At 39.7% G+C, this 18,978-nt stretch overlaps 1 protein-coding gene across 2 annotated transcripts in view; it reads right to left on the minus strand.

Moving 5' to 3' along the window:
- The window catches only part of sulf2a (sulfatase 2a), a 75,381-nt gene extending 62,746 nt beyond the window's left edge, over window positions 1-12,635 (minus strand). Inside the window, exons 1-3 of one of the 2 annotated variants that reach the window (XM_061688692.1) lie at window positions 12,482-12,594; window positions 11,705-11,833; window positions 11,561-11,618 (exon numbers count right to left, since the gene is read on the minus strand). The gene's annotated coding sequence lies outside the window, so the exon portion shown is untranslated. The other variant, XM_061688690.1, reaches the window with a different exon arrangement.
- Window positions 12,636-18,978: the final 6,343 nt, after the last annotated feature.

Consider the following 18,978-nt stretch of genomic DNA (forward strand, 5'->3'; position numbering starts at 1 on the left):
TGAGGTGGGAGATTGCCTCCGTTGTTTTGTGCCAGGTATTTCTCGAGTGCACGTATCACCTCCTAACCCTGACCATGGAGGGAGAGGCAAAGCAGAGGGCAGAGACATCAATCACTGTCCTCTATGTCCATCCCGTGATTGATGCAACTATTTATCCCTTTCTGCAGGTTATTTAGATGCCGTCACAGCCAGAGAGATTAGTGATGGAGAACTCCTCGCCTCACCTCTCTCACCAGGCCAAACAACATTACTGTAATCTATTATCAGAATTTTCAGGTGTTTCTCGATGGAAATTGGAAGCAGGGATAGAAAAAGATTAATTGTCCACCCCCTCTCAGTGTTTTCAATTACAGGGCCTAAAATGAATCATTCACTCTTCAGCTTGGCCAAACCGAATTTGATGTCAATGGATGAAATTAAAACCATGCCGCTAAGAGAAAATTCTAAAGCATTTTCCTGTCCACGTAATGTAAATGTATTTAAGTCAATGCATAGCTGATGATGTTTGAGGCTATGAGACCGCTTACATAAAAGAGTCATGTAATTTTCCCAAAATGCAGGATTCAAGACAATGCCCCAGAGCCAGCCATGTTTTTCCAAAGTGGTGCCGACATGCCAACACAGCAGCCCATTGACAATACTTAGGCACATGGATTATTCATCCTCCAACTCTCTTGCTCACTCTGAAATGCTCTTAAAATGACTTACAATTGGGTTTAGCATAAATCAACAGATGTAGAACAAATCTAACCAGAGGATATGAACAAAAACCTCAGAAGCAGTGCAAGAAAGTAATGAAGAGACTAAAAAGAAAAGCAATCACAAATGTTTTTTTGTTTTTTTTACAGTGACAATATAGAGGTCTTGGGGAGCATGTTTTCACTTGGGACAAGAACTGAGTGAGACCTTGTACAAAACTATTTCATAATAATAAATAGGTAGATGCATACATAACCATGAATGATAGGGCAGTGTTCCATCCTGCTGTGATTGTGTCCTTGCCTGGGAGTGTGTGGTTACAAATGAATTTTCCTTGTTCCTGCGCCAGGCTGATAAAATATTCCATTGTCAGCTGGCTGCATGAGAAGGGGTGCAGATGAGGCAGACCCCCTCATTGTATTGTATTATACTCATCACAGTGTCTCTTACCGCTCCAATTATTCTTTGGGTTGTTGATTCATGGTCACACGTGTTCTTTCCGCCACTACATAGAGACACCCATTCCTTGTGTACTAATGGCAAAATGTTGTGTTTTTGTCGCTAAGGTAATATTTGTAACGCAGCCTGCTTGTGGCATGTGCGCCATAATTGTATTGTACATACTGTATCTGGAGTAATATTGTTTTGTGCTTTTTGAACATTGTCAAAGACAAAGCCATCTATGAGGTCGCCTCTGGACCTCAGGTTTTATTTAGACAGATGTGCAATTCTACAAACAAAGGTAATGTGATTGCACCAGTCTATAAGAATTACGGTATTTCAAACTCTGTTGATATAACAATGACATAACCAGGGGCAAACCGGGAGGAAAGAGCACCCTGGGAGTCTGACAGATTGGCCCGCTTAATGCGCGCTATGGGGAGCCGCCAGCCGGCAACATGTTTCATGTCACCCAACGGGAAAAAAAAAATGCATTTGACATTATTTTGGACCATAAATAGTGGAGTAATCAATAACATGAAAAACCTAAAACCAAAACTATAAAGAAGGACAAAAGGAACAGAGTAACAACTCCTAAAAAAGTCATAAGGTCTATGAGTACACTTCGAAATTTAAGTTAAAGCGATGAAGATAAAATCACAAAACAACACTGTCATGCAATTAGTGTTTAGGCACAAAAAACAACAACAAACCGTTTATGAAAAGCTGTGGCAAAAACCTGCCTGCAGCTTTGTTTGCTGCTTTTCTTTCTCTCCGTTTACTGGTCCTCTTGCATTGACTGACAGTCAGACTAGGCTCATTCACTCACTCACACTTACATTCGGACCCTGTTAACGCCTAAGACTGGACTGAGAGGAGATGCAAGGTGTATAGAAACTGAATGACTACAATATATACTGTAAAGTGTACTCACAATTCTGTTGCTTTTAAATGGTGGAGAATGAGTTGAAGTGTTTGATGTTGACAATGTGGCGGTCACAGTCCTCTATGGAGTCCCCTCTCTAGAACAATGATTCTCAACTGGTGGGTCGCGGGTTCATCTCGGTTGGTTCGCAGACAGGTATAAAAAAAATTACAGGGGGTGCTCGGTTTATGACAGTACAGATACAGTATATGATATACTGTTTTTCATATGGTTGTTTTTTTAATCATGGGTTTTCATATTTACTACTGCGTTAGTGTAGGTTAGTGATAGACTGACGCATTCCGTCTTATGTAAAAATGTGTAGAAGAAATCTGTCATTAGCTGAGGACCCTGTGTACAGTGAAAATGCTACTTCTTTTATTTAGAAAATAATATTTTAACAGGCATGCATCAGAAAAGTAATGGTACTTTTTTTGTACATGTATCATATTGGGTGATAAATATAAAGAAGAGATCTGTGCCAACAAGATGTGAAATTTTGTGTAATTGTGAACTCCCAGGGCCAATGGGGCAGTCTGGGCCACGAGACAAAATAAAAATAAGGGACAGAAAAAGTGTAGCGCTACGCCCAAGAGCTTTTTTGAGCAATGTTGCAATGATATGACTTCAGAAAAAATATACACTATAAATAAAGATGTATGACTACATGATGTTATTTATCTTGGTTCAGGTTGTCTTGGAAATAGGTTTAGTCAATATCTCGATGATGATGATAAACATGATCAATTCTGAAGCCCGAATGTCTATGTGTCTGGCTTAAGAAGGCTTAAAGCCTTATATCGTCTCATATACATATTGTACTGATAATAAATTAACTTGTTAATATTTACTGGTAATATTTTGGTTAATTAGCATAATAAACAATTCTCACTTCTTAACTAGTTTAAAGAGAATCCAACTGTGGACAGAGGAGAGGATCCTCTGGAAAGCATTTGTTATCGTTATGGTGAGGCTAAAGACTACAATGCTTCTTTGCTTTTTAGTCATATGCACTAATACCAGATACTGACATCTTTATATTTTGTTGATAGTGCAGTATTAGTGCTTTCCTAACTTACTTACTACTAATCATTTTTGTAGTCTGAAGATTATCCTGCTGACAGACAGAGCCAAGGCCACGATGTTAGTGCCCCCATTCAACAGTGGATTATTTGACAAGGCCAGAGACATGAGACCTCTTTCTACGTTTCACCCCATCACAAGGCAGACGAGCCGGTCATGCAGAAGACTTTTTTTTCTTGCAAAGATTGTTGTCTCTGCAGCCTCTTTCAGTTCTTGTTTGTTTCTGGGGGTTTCTCCCTTCAGTCTTTTCTTCAGGAGGTAAAATGCATGCTCTATTGGGTTAAGGTCTGGTGATTGCCAGTCTAAGACCTTTCACTTTTCCCCCCAGATTAAGTCCTTTGTTATGTTGGCAATGTGTTTTGGGTCATTGTCTTGTTCCATGATGAAGCTTCTCCCAATTAGTTTGGATGCATTTTTCTGTAAATTGCCAGACAAAATGGTCTTGTAGACTTCAGAATTCATTCTACTGCTACCAACATGAGTTACATAATCAATATAAAAGCCAATAAAATATCCAGAAGAAGCCATGCAAGCTCAAGCCATGACATTACCTCCACCGTGCTTCACAGATGAGCTTGTGCGTTTTGGATCATAAGCAGATGCTTTCTTTCTCCATACTTTGCCCTTTCCATCACTTTGGTAGAGGTTATCTAATCAGTCCATAAACCTCTGTTCCAAAACTTTGGTGGCTCATCTCTGTACAAAACCCAATCTGGCCTTCCGATTCTTTTTGTTGATGAGTGGTTTGCATCATGTGGTATGGCCTGTATATTTCTTCTCTTAGTCTTCAAACAGTGATATGTTCACTACTGCCCTGTGGAGGTTGGCAGTGATGTCACTGACTGTTGTCTTTGGGTCTTTCTTCACAGCTCTCACGTTTCTGTCATCAACCTCTACTGATACCCTTGGTCGACCTGTTCGATGTCTGGTGCTCAGTACACCAGTAGTTTTTCTTTTTCAGGACATTCCAAATTGTTGTATTGGCTATGCCCAATGTTTGTGTAATAGCTCTGATCGATTTTACCTCTTCTCACAGCTTCAAAATGGTTTGCTTTTCTCCCGTAGACAGCTCTCTGGTCTTCATGTTTGCTTAACAGCAAATGCAGTTTTCACAGGTGAAACCAAAAGCCAAAAACAATCACTATTTTTTTTAAGCAATCAATCTAAAAGGCACCACCTGAGAAACTAGAAACAGCGATCAGTCACATATTCCAATACTTTTGCTCACTTGAAAAGTGAGTGGGTTGAAACAAAAGGTGCTCTGTCCTGAGTTGTTTAAAGCGTCTAGATGTAAATACCATTAAATAAAAGCTGGAATTATGAACCTTTGTCTCATATTCATCTTTTGATCTGAAACCCAAATTTATTCAGTATACAACAACAACAAAAAAAGGAATTGAATGTTGCCCTTCCAATATTTTTGGAGGGGACTGCATATACTGTAGAACAGTTTGACCCAGGTACCCCAGTAAAGGTTAAACTAGAAGCAATTGTTTCTTCTGACCTAAGTGTTGGGAGACAATGAGATAGACGATGCAGAGCATCAAATAATGGCACGCTCATTGTACACCTGCAAAATCTCGTAAGATTCTGCCTTTACAAAGATGGTACTTTTTAGTTTGAATTGACACTTTCAGACTGGTATTGTTCTGTCAATACTGTATGTTGGGTAAACTGTCACAGCACGGTAGAGGCACTGTGCAATTTATGTTCTGGACATTTTAGTTTGTTTTAGGCCTCTGGAGTGTGTTCATGTTTTTTCCGTGTTTGTGTATTTTCTGTGTCTGTGTTGTGCATCTCATGGTCACTAATTTGCATCTCATGGTCACTTAACTTTGTCGTCAGCAACTCTCAGAGGTAAACGGATGCAGTATTATATATTATACATAAAAAACATATTCCATCTCAAATACATGGTGGATATTAGCAACCACCACTGTTGTATGCTTTGCAAATGACAAGGATATACAGTGCATGACAGCACATGAGACTTATCAAGGTAGCAGGAGAAGCTGGACCATATTGTGAGAGACAAACGTCTCCAGCCTTTGTCATTTCTGGGAGCGGCTTTCACTTGCTTACTGAGGGCGAGACTGTGAGGGGAAATTGTGAGTATAGCCTTAGGTATTAGTTTTCTTAAATAACCCACAGCACCTGCAAGATTCTTTAGCAACTGTAGCTGATCAAATACATTGGGTGAAAAATGGCATGAACACAGTTGCAGCTGCTCTGGAATACCCTATCCCCGGATATTAGAGTGGCTACCTCAATAGAAATGATTAAATCTCGACTGAAGACTTATTTTTACATGTTACATTTAAAAAAAATGTTTTTTCTTTTTTGGGGGGGCTTTGTAGTCTCCCAGGCACTGCAATATGAAACATGGTGAAGAGGTGTTTGGTCATTCGTTACTGTCAGTGCGAATAGCGAATGGGGATTTAGACTGTGAGTCCAAGCCCAAGTAAAAGTCAAAGGTGATTCATGAAAATTACGGAAAAACCCCTGCAGAATTATCATAAGTGGGAATGAGTTGTATGAAATCATAAGATGCCAACTTGAGAATGAATTGAATAATAATTAAATGCTCTGATATAGAGCAAGCTGTTTTCTATAGAAAAAAAGATAAGATGCATTAAAACTATCAGCCGTGTAACTATCACAAAGGTTAAACTCATTCACTTCCAATAAAATGTGCAGAGGTACACACATCTACTGATCTACGGTATTCAAGTCCACAGCAGGATGACAGACATTGAAGAAGTGCTTGCAGACCAAGGGATTCACAGATCAAAGAGTGCTCCCCCCAAGTGCAGCACCCTCCCTCAAACCGACTTTTCCCCGCCAAGAGATCTGCGATCTCAAGGAACGGTAGGCGCTACGGGCCAAGAGCCAGCATATCGCTAAGACAATTAGCTGAAACCCCTTTGACGGCGTGTTATTTGCATTCGTAATGTACAGCACTCAGTGTAATGTCTGCCAAACATATTAATAAGAAGCGCTTGTGGGCTTGTCTAACAAGGCACCCCAGTGTTTTCAGCAGAAGCACATTTGTAATCAGTTTAAAGCATTGTGAGGTTGGCACGCAAAGGAGCAAAACCATCGGGACTAACAATTTCACACTACAACTACATGGAATGATTCAGGTTGCGACTGCATCCAGTATGTTTTGTCAGAATGTTTGTCGGAATTTGTTTGGCTTATGCATCCAGGTTTACTCTACAGTTGACATCATAACTAACCTCTTCCATCTCCTTCGCTTTCCGAATCCTGTCTCTCAACAACCTATTTTGCCTGGGATCACTGAGACTGGTCACTCCATTACCACAGTTTCCCCCAGTAATAAAATATATATTTATTTCTGTATATTTTGTGCACATAACTTCTATACTCATGCACTAACCAGAGACTTCATTAGATACACTTGCCCAATCTAATTTCTGATACAAGAACTGCATCCAAAATGTACTGCATCAGACTGAGAAGTGTTTATCTGGCATAGTTTGACCTACAGCTTAGTTAGTATTTGTCACTGTATTGCAACTAAAATTACAATAATACAGCTACAGTTAAAATGAATACCTTGGATTGTGTCATTCTATCAAGAGCATTTACATCTTAGAAAAGGTAAAAATATTTATATAGCTATTAGAGCTTGATCTTGTGAGTGTATATTCACTGTGGATATAGAGCATTAAAATTAATTGTTGAGCATGATAGCATGAGCTTGATATAGAGCATGTATAATAAATTGTTGTTGCAGTGTTGTACGCAGAAATATCTTTTAATTAATTCATTGTGCTATTTTCACACATATGGCAACAATGCATACACAGCCATAAACATTTAAATGCAGTTACAAATGCAAGTGAATGCAATGTAGCAATCTCTAAAGGCAGTGGCGAGACTGAAGGGCCTGAATTGTAAATGGAAAAGATTCAAAACAAATATGTAAATTAGCAAGCAGACGTGTTTGGTGTTCTCAATAATTAATGGCTTGTTTGTACCAGAGTGGACTTTTCTTCTTTTTAGTGTCGCAATGTGCATCTGCAAGTGAACACTCTTTGGCATGCAACGAGGAGCTGATAGGTTCTAAACAACTAAACCAAATAAATGACATCACCGTGGAACTAAACATTGTTGCTGCAAGGAGGTGTTCTATTGTGTTTATTTCTGTACTCCTAAATGCCAAATACCTGAGAAGACAAAAGCAAAAAATGAAAATATTCAATGAGACGATCAGGATTCTGTGAGCACATGCAGACGTTTTACTAGCGATCAGCAGAGTGAAACTTTAAACCTACTAAAAACATAACAGCCTATATAACGTACCTCTCCTTATTTCTACCGACTGGCCATGTCTGAATGGCTGCCCTGAAGCAGGCCTGTAAGCAGGCAAACGACAAGTGGGAGGATGAAATAACTCCTTCCCAGGAGAGGGAGCAAGATGATGAATTGTGTAAAATCTCAGTTGGCGATGCATTTTAAAGACGTCACAGTGTAGGGCAGAAAAGAGCTGATGCTGACAGAGCACAGGATGGCTTATTAAAGTCTGTCTTTCTGTCCAGCCATGTGACAAGTCGCTCCTTAATGAGCGGTCTGAAGTCAAACGAGAAATACCAACACAATAAATTACGAGGCTCATCGCTTCCTGCTTGCCTGCGCTCAGATACGACTGGGTAATCTCTCTATCTGGTTTGGCACCATCCAGAATGAGATTCTGTCAAATGACATCCTACAATCCTTGGGTTCATTTGCATAACTGCACTCTATGTCTCCAGTCAGACTGGTGGCATGTTTTTATGCAGTTAATTAGATTCTGGAATTAGTTTTTCCAAAATAAAGTAGATACAAGATGGTCGCTCCTCTGCTCGCTCTTTTATTCTCATTTGGAAGTGACAAGATAAAATTGTGTATGAGGGTAATTGCGTGGCAGAGTTGGAATTACAACTGGAGTGAAATAATTTAGACTTGTAGTATAGGAGCTAAACTCTGGTCCAATTTCTGCCTATTTAGCATGCAGGCTGTGAACTGTTCCCTCTGAAACGGCAAACCTCATTAAGATAAAGCAAACTCATTCACTCGAGAATGAAAGCTAATTCCCCATTCGTTTTTCCCCTCTCAGAGATATAGAGACAAACCTAAATAGGGTTGTCAGGGACAAGCACACATGAAGGTAGAGCTTTTCCCGCCAAGTCTCATCATCACACTTTTACTGTGAACTAAACTGAAGGACACAACCTTAAGCTCCTTTTGAACTGACACTGTCAGGATGAGAACGAGCCCAAAACTTCAGCGCTGCGAACTCTTGCTGGACAAACTGTCAAAGGGATGGACATCAAAAGAGATCACACTCACGTGTCTATTCTTGCTCATAAATCACATATAGTATAGTATAACCTTTGGATAAAGACGAAGTGGATGGTGGAGGGAGATTAAAGGGAGGAAGGGCCTGCAATGGGCAGATGTCCATTAACTGAGCACGCAGCATGGGATGTGACATTTAGCAAGAACAGCCAAATGCCATGTCAATTAATCAGGAACACCAACACCGGCTGCATCAATACTCATACTGCCTCACACTCCGTCTTTGAGCATGCACGCACACCACATTTCTGTCTGCAAAAGAGCACTATCAAGATGGAGTGCTGTGGCTTGTATCTTACCCTTAATAATATTTCCCCTTCTTCAGCTTGGACCTACACAGAGAAATGGAATGGATCCATCACTTACACAATCACAGAGTAGGCCCCAGGAGATGGCGAACATTTTCAACGACAGGGAGTTGCAAATTGCTTTTGAATAACCACAGTCTAATTGACAGGAAAAGAATGCGCTGTCATAAACTGTCATCAACACATTTTTCACTTTCTACATGCCCTGAGCCAGTTTTCTGTTGCTTTTTTTCCACCTCAGTCTCTCCCTGGTGGAGTGACTATTTTTTAAACTGTTTCTGTTAGCTCCACAGGGCTCCTTTAGGGGACCGAAACACTGGAACAAGTGGCTCATTAGAAGTAAACATCAAAACACAATACGGCTGGAAACCCTTCAGACGAGTGACAGTTAGAGAGAGAGGAGCACAGATAAATATATATGAGACACTGGACGATATTGGCCGTGGGAAGGGTAGACATACACAAGCAGAAGAGAGGCAACCGCAGGTCCAACATGCATTAAGGAGTTAAGACGTACACAGCTGGAGTACACAGAAAAAACCCATGCAAAGCATGGGGTGAACATACAAACTCCACAGAGCCAAGATTCTAATCCTCAATCAATAAAATCAACAAAAAACGTTGTTGCCATTATTACTGGAACCTACCCCCTATTTTTGTTTTATAGTTTCATGGAATGGTGGTGAATCATAAACAATTGGAGGATATCTGGTGTGATATATTGTGGTACAACCAAGCATTTCTAGTTTTCAATCACTCTTGAACATTAATAATAAGGGGATGATGGAATCCGAGTTACTATATCCTATAAATGTCTTAATGTTTGTAAACAACAGGCGCCAGGATACTTCCGAGCGGCTGCATAGTGATTGGCTACCTGAACTGAAACGATGACAAAACTTGTTGTTTTGGGGTTAGGCTGCCAGATAAACGCTATAAGGTTACGTTTTGTTTAGTTTTTTTTTTTTTTTCAATTTCCTTAAAAGAAAAAAATCTAAACAAATCCAGTGGAACCTGTAAATAGTTGTACACAGAAGTGAGCAACTGCCTGAGGGCGGAGTAGCCACTTCTGAATGGACAGAGACTGGGAAACAAACCTCCATCATCAACCTTGTGGAAGGCATTTTCTCACATGTACTTTATGTATAAAATCTTTGGTTCGGTTGTCTTTGAGTTATTTAGAAAAACAACTGCTATGCATTCAATCCATTTCACAGTCCAAATAACACATCTGTGCCATTAATCCAAAAGAAAAGCAATGGAAAAGACAATTAACCAGTGCCTCGATGATCATGTTATGTTAACCATGTCTGAATTTCCACCACATCTATTGTTAAATCAACCTAGCTGTTGAAATGTAAATTAAAGTCTGCGTTGTCTCCTCTCGAAGCAATTTATCACACGTAACATTTTCTTTTCAACTCACACTTGACACATTCAAACTACCGCATTCGAGAAGAAGGCTAACGTCATCCTTCAAGTAATTTACCCTGTTTTGTCAATTGTTCTGCCTTGGTCAAATGGTCAAATGACATGTAAGGTTTTGTTTACTTGTGTTGCCATCGTAGAAAGTGATCAGAACGATAATTAGACCGATAATTTTCATTTTCTAATCATTGGCATTAATGTCATAATTCGCCGATCCGCAAAAGACATTTACGCCGCGTCACCATTGTGTACAGTATATTTGAATCCAAAAGCTGGTTTATATTTAGCCTTGTCGCATGTCTTTTTACATAGTACTGTAAATATCTAACCGCCAATAAAGTTTTTTATTTTTTTTTTTTTTTTTTTAACGTCGGCGGTGTGGGACAGACAACATGTAATACGTGGATCAGACGATGAGACAAATTTGGTCTTTCCCGATTGTACTATGTTAGACTACTGCAATAAAATCCATCTTTTACAAACACTGGGCTTTATCTTGTCAAATCAAACGTGACCGGATACACTTGTTACCATGGCCACGACAACAAGAATCGATCACGTGTGTATTGTGCTGGTCAAAAAAGAACAAAATGGGGAAAAACGTGTGGTGGTGGTCACCGGTGCTCGGGAGAAGACGTTCGTTCAAAGATTGCTTGAGGTATATTGAGATACTTTCAATACGATACGCCTCGGAAGCAGGCAACAAAACGTTATGTAGCCTAGCAAGCTAGTGCAAGCACTAACGGTTGTACGTAAACATGCCACCATTCTGTTGAATCATGCTCTAAAGTTTCAGTTTGTGTCAAGTAATTTAATTACAATAAAGTAACTTAATTACAGTAAGTTAGCACCCATTATTTCTGTCATGTTGTCATGTTGGTTTGACCTGACTGATTAGAATACATGACCTGACGAGAATATTTTTGAAGATACTCAGTATACAGTACACAAGTATATACAGTAAATGAACAAGTCATTTAAATACACATTGCTCAATCTTGTGATTGGATCTGTGATCGGTTATTTTATTTTATTTTTTTTTTTAAACTCTCTGATCGCCAAAAATCCTGATCGTGTAAAGCCTAGTAGAAAGCTAAGGCTTTTGCCACCCGGAACAACATGTGACGTCATGGTGACATGATCTGTATACAGAAAAATAACCATAGTTGCCAATATCAATAATTATTGGAAGGAGTCATAACATTCCTATTCTTCTTTTGTAAAAGTACGTGAAACTGAAAATGTCTTAACATGCGCCATGGATGAGAAAATTTACTCCGAAACATACTATGGGAATACTTATTTCTCTTACCTCGATTATGCATGCCGGCTCAGTCACTCTCAAGTGAGGTCTCTTGACAAGTAGTTTCCTGGAGCAGGAAAAATAGATCAACTCAAAGTGAATGACCTTCAGTGACAGCCTCATGTTGTGCAACATGACATCAAGGCCTACTACCTGCGGCAGCAATCCTTTGAATTCAGAATGAATGTTATTTTGGTGTGTTGTTTGGATGTCCATCCATCAATTTTCTACATCACTTGTCCTCATTAAGATTGCAGGTAAGCTTTAGGCAATACCTGTTGACTTTGGGCGAGAGGCAGTGTACTCTGGACTAGATACCAGTCAATCGTAGGGCACATTGTCAAACAATCATTCATGCTCACATTGACACTTATGGGACAATTTAGAGCAGGGGTGCCAAAACTTATTCCTCCGAGGGATCCATGCAGAAAAATCGAAGGATTCAAGGGTCACTTTGAAATGTTTCGCCTTTAATTAATTAAACATGCTAAAAGCAATCCACCAAGCAATTCACTCATGTTTATCAATTGTAGTTATTAAAAAATGCTACATCACAGCCTTCCGTTAAAAGTGATAAGGCAAATTTTGGATTGGCCAACAGCCCCATAAGGCACTAGAATAGATTTGCCCCTGCATTGACTTGATCTCTACATTCAAAACCAAAACAAGAGCAATCTGGAGTAAACTGATGTTGTTTTTCAGATCATTAATGTGATTTGTTGACAAATGTCACCTTAACATGGAGCAGAAAGTGGAAGAATTGTTTCTTGCTTATTATCGTTATTGACTGACTTCAGCACAATTAGCCTGACAATATTTAGAAAAACTCTCCATGATGACAATTTATGTGAGTGTTGCGCTGAGTATGATTATTTGTGTAAAAGCAGAATTGACGTGTACCTGTACCGAATGTCGTGGTTTGTGTTGTACCTTAAGTGTTGTGTAACTAGAATCCCTGTACTACGGAATGTGGCAGTTTTTAAAATTAACTTTGAATCCAGGAGACGACTGAAGGTTACAAATTAGTTAGCGAGTACAGTACAGTACATTCAGTGAACCTACCTCGGTTGACGTCATATCTGCGCGCCTGTCGTGTAGTGCAACGGCAGGCGTAGTGTTGAGTCGCAGCGTCACCTGCTGCTCTTTATCGAAACGGTGCGGGGTTGTTTTTCCAAGACTTACAAATCAAAGGACCACTAATATAACACTTATTTCCTTTCTATTAATTATATAGGTCATATATTGAAGACCAAAAAGCCCCTAGGCTATGCTGAGGTCTTTAAAAACAGCTTTTAGTTACGTGACATTCTGCAGAGTTTATCCCAGAGGAGTGGTTATTCCTTACAACTTGAACGCCTCATATCACCTGAACGCAACGCTGCCTTTTTGAACATACCATGAATATTTGAGTGAATGGGAGGTCAACGGTTATTGTTATTTATTATTTTTAATGATTATATCAATATTGTTGATTATAATTATACTTTCAATAGTGTTATTATCATTATTATTGCATTCTAATACGTATTTCTGTATTTTATATGTTCTGTATGTATAAATATTAATATACGCTGTATATATATATATATATATATCATCTACACTAGTATATTTATTATTTTAGTAATACAATAAGCTTCTTTTAATTATTATTTTTCTGACACACGGGGGCGCCATCAGAACACGTAACACTACTGTACTAAACACCAAACCGTCAAGATTGACTGGCCACAGGTCAAATTAAATGCCATTTGAAAAAAATATAAGAACATTTAAGGAAATGTGTTATTTTAATCCTTTTTGGCTTTACATATATATATAAATATATATATATATATCCATCCATCCATTTTCTGAGGCGGGGTACACCCTGAACTGAGCAGGGCACATACAAACAAACAACCATTCGCACTCACATTCACACCTACGGGCAATTTAGAGTCTCCAATTAATGCATGTTTTTGGGATGTGGGAGGAAACTGGAGTGCCCGGAGAAAAACGCACACAGGCACGGGGAGAACATGCAAACTCCACACAGGCGGGGCGAGCAGCTATTGTTCCTGACGGTTGTGTATGCTGTGGGAAGAATTTGGTTGGATGACATAAATTCATCCCAGCGTTATGGGAGAGCAATAGAGAGAGGAGTATCGCAATAACTTGTAGATCCCATCTCCATGAGCCCACATCAAAGGTGCATGTTTAGTTTTCATTATTTCCTCAAGCTACAAAGGTCATGGAAAGGACACATTGTACACACAAATGGTAACTCTAAGAACTCATTTACAATGACTGGCGAGCAAGTGCAAGAGAACTATTTTTACTCTCAGCTCCTCCTCAGGCCTGTTAAGTTTCCTTGGCCAAGATCTTGAACCTCCCGATTCCGCTTCATCATCGTGAGTTTTTATATTTACATTATCGGATTTTTCGGACCCTGCCACTTCTATTTTAGGAGTCAAAACAGTAACGTGGAGACTCATATTGACATTTTCCCCAAAATGACGGTAGAGTCTTAACAGATGAAACAGCCCAAAAACTGTTAAAATTTTTCATTATATGAACCAAAACAGCTGTTTTTACTGCTAAATGGAGACATGAGCAGCACGCTGGACCTAGTGGTTCACATGTCTGCTTTGCGCTCGAAAGGTCAACGGTTCAATTTGTGGCTCAAGCCCTCCTGTGATGAATTTGCATATTCTCCCTGTACTTTTTTGCATTTTCTCTGGATACTCCGGCTTTCTCCCACGTTCATGCAATAACATGTCATGTTAATTGCATCCTCTAAATAAGGGGTGTCAAACTCATTTGTGTCACGAGACACATTGCAGTTCTGGTTTCCCTCAGAGGGTTGTTATGACAGAAAACCTTAAACGTAAAGGTCACCTTGTCATATTATTACATATACGGGTACATTGTCCCTGCAATTAATTGTCTTATATATTGTTAACAACAAATAGATTTTGAAATCAAAAAGATGTGGCACACAAATATTTAAGTATACAACTGCTGTTCGATTTATTTTAATTTTATTTAAAAAAAAAAAAAAGAAATCTCTGTTAGAAGTGAAGGAAAATTGGAATTTCGGTATAGATTTTCTGCCAAAATTAAAGGAACCCCCCATTTGGCAAGAAATTATGAAGTAGACACTTTACGTATTTGCTTTGGTGCCACAATATGTCCCCCAGCAGGGTTAGGGGTTAGGGGTTCTCACCCCCGGGCCTTGAGTTTGACACCTATTCTAAATTGTTCACAGGTATAAATATGAGTGTAAATGATTATTAATTTGTATGTGCCTTACAATTGACTGGCGAGCAGTCCATGGTGTACTCCGTCTGTTGCCCAAAGTCAGCTGGGACTGTTGAATACAGATGGATCCATTAAAATTCGTACGACACCTTACAAAAATGTTATTTAAAAATCAACTAACTTTAATATCTACAAGATCTGGAGATCCTCTTTTCCTCTAATGCAAAATTGCCACAGATCAAGGGAATGAGACAAGGTCAAGCAAAGGTTTTAAGGACCACCTGGAGATGGTGGGACCATTCAGGGTGTCATAACATGGCCGTAAAAAATGCTCTCAAGTCACTTTGTTACAATACAAGGTAAGACACTTGGAGGAGTTTACAGCTGGAGCAGATACACACAAAAGTGCTTTACGAAGTCCATGCCTGAGAGGTTTGACAAAGATTCAAATTCACACTCCTACACTTGCACACACACACACACGTATTTTTAAAAAAATCATCTGTCTTGTGATTTCCATGATTTATTCAAATTGACAAAACTTGATGATCCTTTCGTTTTCGGTTTTAGCACATACACGTTTTAGGCCCACAACAACACTTAATAAAAATCATTCATTTACCAATTTGCATCACACACTCGCACAAATTTACAGGAAAGTATTATTCAGTTTCATGCACTTTACAGTTAATCTATGTTGTTCAAAACTAAACTCCATATTTTTGAAGACCAAAAACCAATGACCACTTAGAAGCCTGTTTTTTTTTTTGTTGGTTTTTTTTTTTTTTGCTGTCATCTCAGCCAGGGATTCTCAACCCCAAAAGTGGGTCACAAAGCCATTTTGGGTGGGTTGCGAACGTATAGTGTTATTTATTTAAATATATATATATATATATATATATATATATATATATATATATATATGTGTGTATATTAGCATGATTCAGACTATTAAAACAGATACAGTTGCTTTAGTTTGCAGCCATCATTTCCTAAAAAGAAGACAAACTACTGATGTGGCATTTTCCTAAAAAGAAGAGATCATCCATCCATCTATTTTCCGTACCGCTTATCCTCACAAATCCAAATGGAATAACTGTGTTGACGTATGCGCCACACTCGCTGTCTGCCTTCATCACCGTTATGAAACGCACAATAAAAACAGACTGTCGCCCACACATTGAACTACACTATGGCCACTGTGTCTCTGGAAAATAGGATTTAAAATAGGATTTAACATTGATAGTGAGTTTGTGTGTTTTGCCAAGTGTTTCACATTGAAATTTAATTTACTTCCCTTTAAACCTCTACAATGACAGTAGTGAGTTTATGATGAGATCTACAGTATCCCACCATTACTCTCACAAGTTTGACAAATACTAACAAGTTGCTTTAGTCAAAGAAAATTGTTGGAAAAACCTTGGATGGGCATTTCTATCTGGATTTGCACACGAATCTAATGATTTATTTCCTCTTTTGCATTCAGGTTCTTTTCCCCCGTCTTACTATTCTTACTGCTGCTTTCTTGTGCACAACAAAAGACCAGAGTGGAAGCAACATTTGATGCACGTGGTGAAAGGATGTGCAAAGGTTCAACTCGTGTTAAATGTGAGAGTGAGAGGAGACCATTCAAAGTAAAGGAACTCTTATTTGTTTTCTAATGGCTTCCAGAGAGGGCAAACACCAAGCGGTGCTATGCAGATGTTTTCTTTCTTGTATTTCTCTCTCGCCTTCTTTCTAAAATGAATATTACCTTGTTTTACCCAAGCAGCTGGATAATTTGTTCCATTTGAGGGGAGGAAAAGGGGAGGCCGTCAGGCGACAGTCAGACTAGCAGCCACACAGGTTCAAGCCTTGTTGGAGAGTATCACATAGCCTTTTATGACCTGTTAAACACCCCAGAGCTGAACGCAACCATTTATCCTCCAGTGTAGGGCACGGTGTAAATAGCTGTAAAAAAAAGCACGTTTGTTACTTCGAGAGGAAATCAGAGTACATGAAAAAAGGGACGCCTCTGGAAGCCTGCAGTAAATTACTGACACTCCCGATAGTTTGTTCCTTCTGGAAAGTTCCTGTGTTTAAACGCGATCAATTATGATTGTGTTGTTTACAGATGACTAAGCAAGGACATCCATCCATCCATTTTCTGAGCCGCTTATCCTCACAAGGGTCGCGGGAGTGTTGGAGCCAATCCCAGCTATCATCAGGCCGGAGGCGGGGTACACCCTGAACTGGTTGCCAGCCAATCGCAAGGCACATATAAACAAACAACCATTCGCACTCACATTCACACATTCAGAGGCCATTCAGGGCAATTTAGAGTTGTCAATTAACCTACCATGCATGTTTTGGGGATGTGGGAGGAAACCGGAATGCCAGGAGAAAACCCACGCAGGCACGGGGAGAACATGCAAACTTCACACAGGCGGGGCCGGGGATTGAACCCGGGTCCTCAGAACTGTGAGGCTGACGCTCAAACCAGTCGGCCATCATTCCTCTCAGCAAGGACATTTTAAATGTAAATAACCATTTTAAACACCTTCCACCTTTATCTGTGAAGCTGAGTGTCTCCATCATTTTGAAGATAACACATCTCTTACTGTATGTATAGTGCATGCCAGGTAATCTACATGGTTGTATTTACACTGCATGATTCAAGCAGAGGCATGCCGTGCATTTGGTACTTGGGCCTTCAGTGGGGACCTACCAACTCAATTCACCTCCTACTACCTCCAATTATAAAAACATCAATACTGGACTTCTGTATACAAAAACCCATCAAGTACCAGCTCACTGGCCATTATTGAGGATGAACTAGTCTGATTGGTTAAAGAAACAGCCCCACTGCTAATACAGTTTAGTTTATGTTACATTAGCCAGCACTCCTGTTTCTGAAGGTCCTGGGCAGACTCGATTCACACGACAGCACATAGAGACTGAAATCTGATTGCATGAAAAAAAAATCTAACAACATATTGTTGTTAGGAGGCAGTGCAGCATATCGAAACCTGTAAACTGTTATGAATAAATTAGTAAGATTTCACTGAACAAATATTAGGACTCAGGTGTTTGATGTAGGTCAATACTTCTTAATCACTCCAACATTATTTATTCAGCGCATGCAACTCAAAGTACTTTACATAGATTGAAATCAACCCCTCTTCTCTTTCACAAGGACGCAGACACACAAACACGTGCACACATACGTTAAAAAGAATAATGGCACGACCTACAGAGCTTAGGTTAGGTATAGAGCATCCAGGTGATGATCGTGTTGAGGCGAGCTGAGAAGGCCTTGCTGACCCTGACCTCTCACCACTGGGTTCAAGTGACCTGGTCCCCATTTTTTTCTTCATGCGGCTAAATTGGGATATACAGTACTGTATACGATGGCATTGTCGACAGGATAAAAATTACCACGCCGCTATCATATGTGTGGACAAAAATATAATATCATTTGGACATCTACCAATGGGGCCGTCTCGTACACACAACAATTTTTAACATTCATTTCACGTACCGCTTATCCTTACTAGGGTCGCAGGAGTGCTGGAGCCTATCCCAGCTAACTTTGGGTGCAAGGCGGATAGACCCTGAACTGGTCGCCAGCAGGGCACATATAAACAAACAGCCATTCACACTCACATTTACACCAATGGGAAATTTAGAGTCTTCAATTAACCTCCCTATTTTGTATCTGTATCACATTTTGTAAAATCTAAAATCTGGATTGGGCGGCTTGGTGGATGACTGGTTAGAACATCTGCCTCACAGTTCTGAGGACCCGGGTTCAAATCCGGCCTCACCTGTGTAGAGTTTGCATGTTCTCCCCGTGCCTGCGTGGGTTTTCTCTGGGTACGTCGGTTTTCTTCCACATCGCAAAAACATGCATGGAAGGTTAATTGTAACCGTTAAATTGTCTGTAGATATGAATGGTTGTTTGTCTGTATGTGCCCTGCGATTGGCTGGCGACCAGTTCAGGGTGTACCCTGCCTCTCCCCCAGAGTCAGCTGGGATAGGCTCCAGCATGCCCACTACCCTCGTGAGGATAAGCAGTATGGAAAATGGATGGATGGATAAAATCTGCAGTGATCATAGAAAAGGATTTGCATTCATGAATATTGAATAAACATTGAACTTGTTTAACATTTATGAGTGTCAACGTTTATTGTTACGAATGTGTT

The sequence above is a fragment of the Phycodurus eques genome, chromosome 10, assembly GCF_024500275.1.
Source record: "Phycodurus eques isolate BA_2022a chromosome 10, UOR_Pequ_1.1, whole genome shotgun sequence".
NCBI classification, from domain to species: domain Eukaryota; kingdom Metazoa; phylum Chordata; class Actinopteri; order Syngnathiformes; family Syngnathidae; genus Phycodurus; species Phycodurus eques.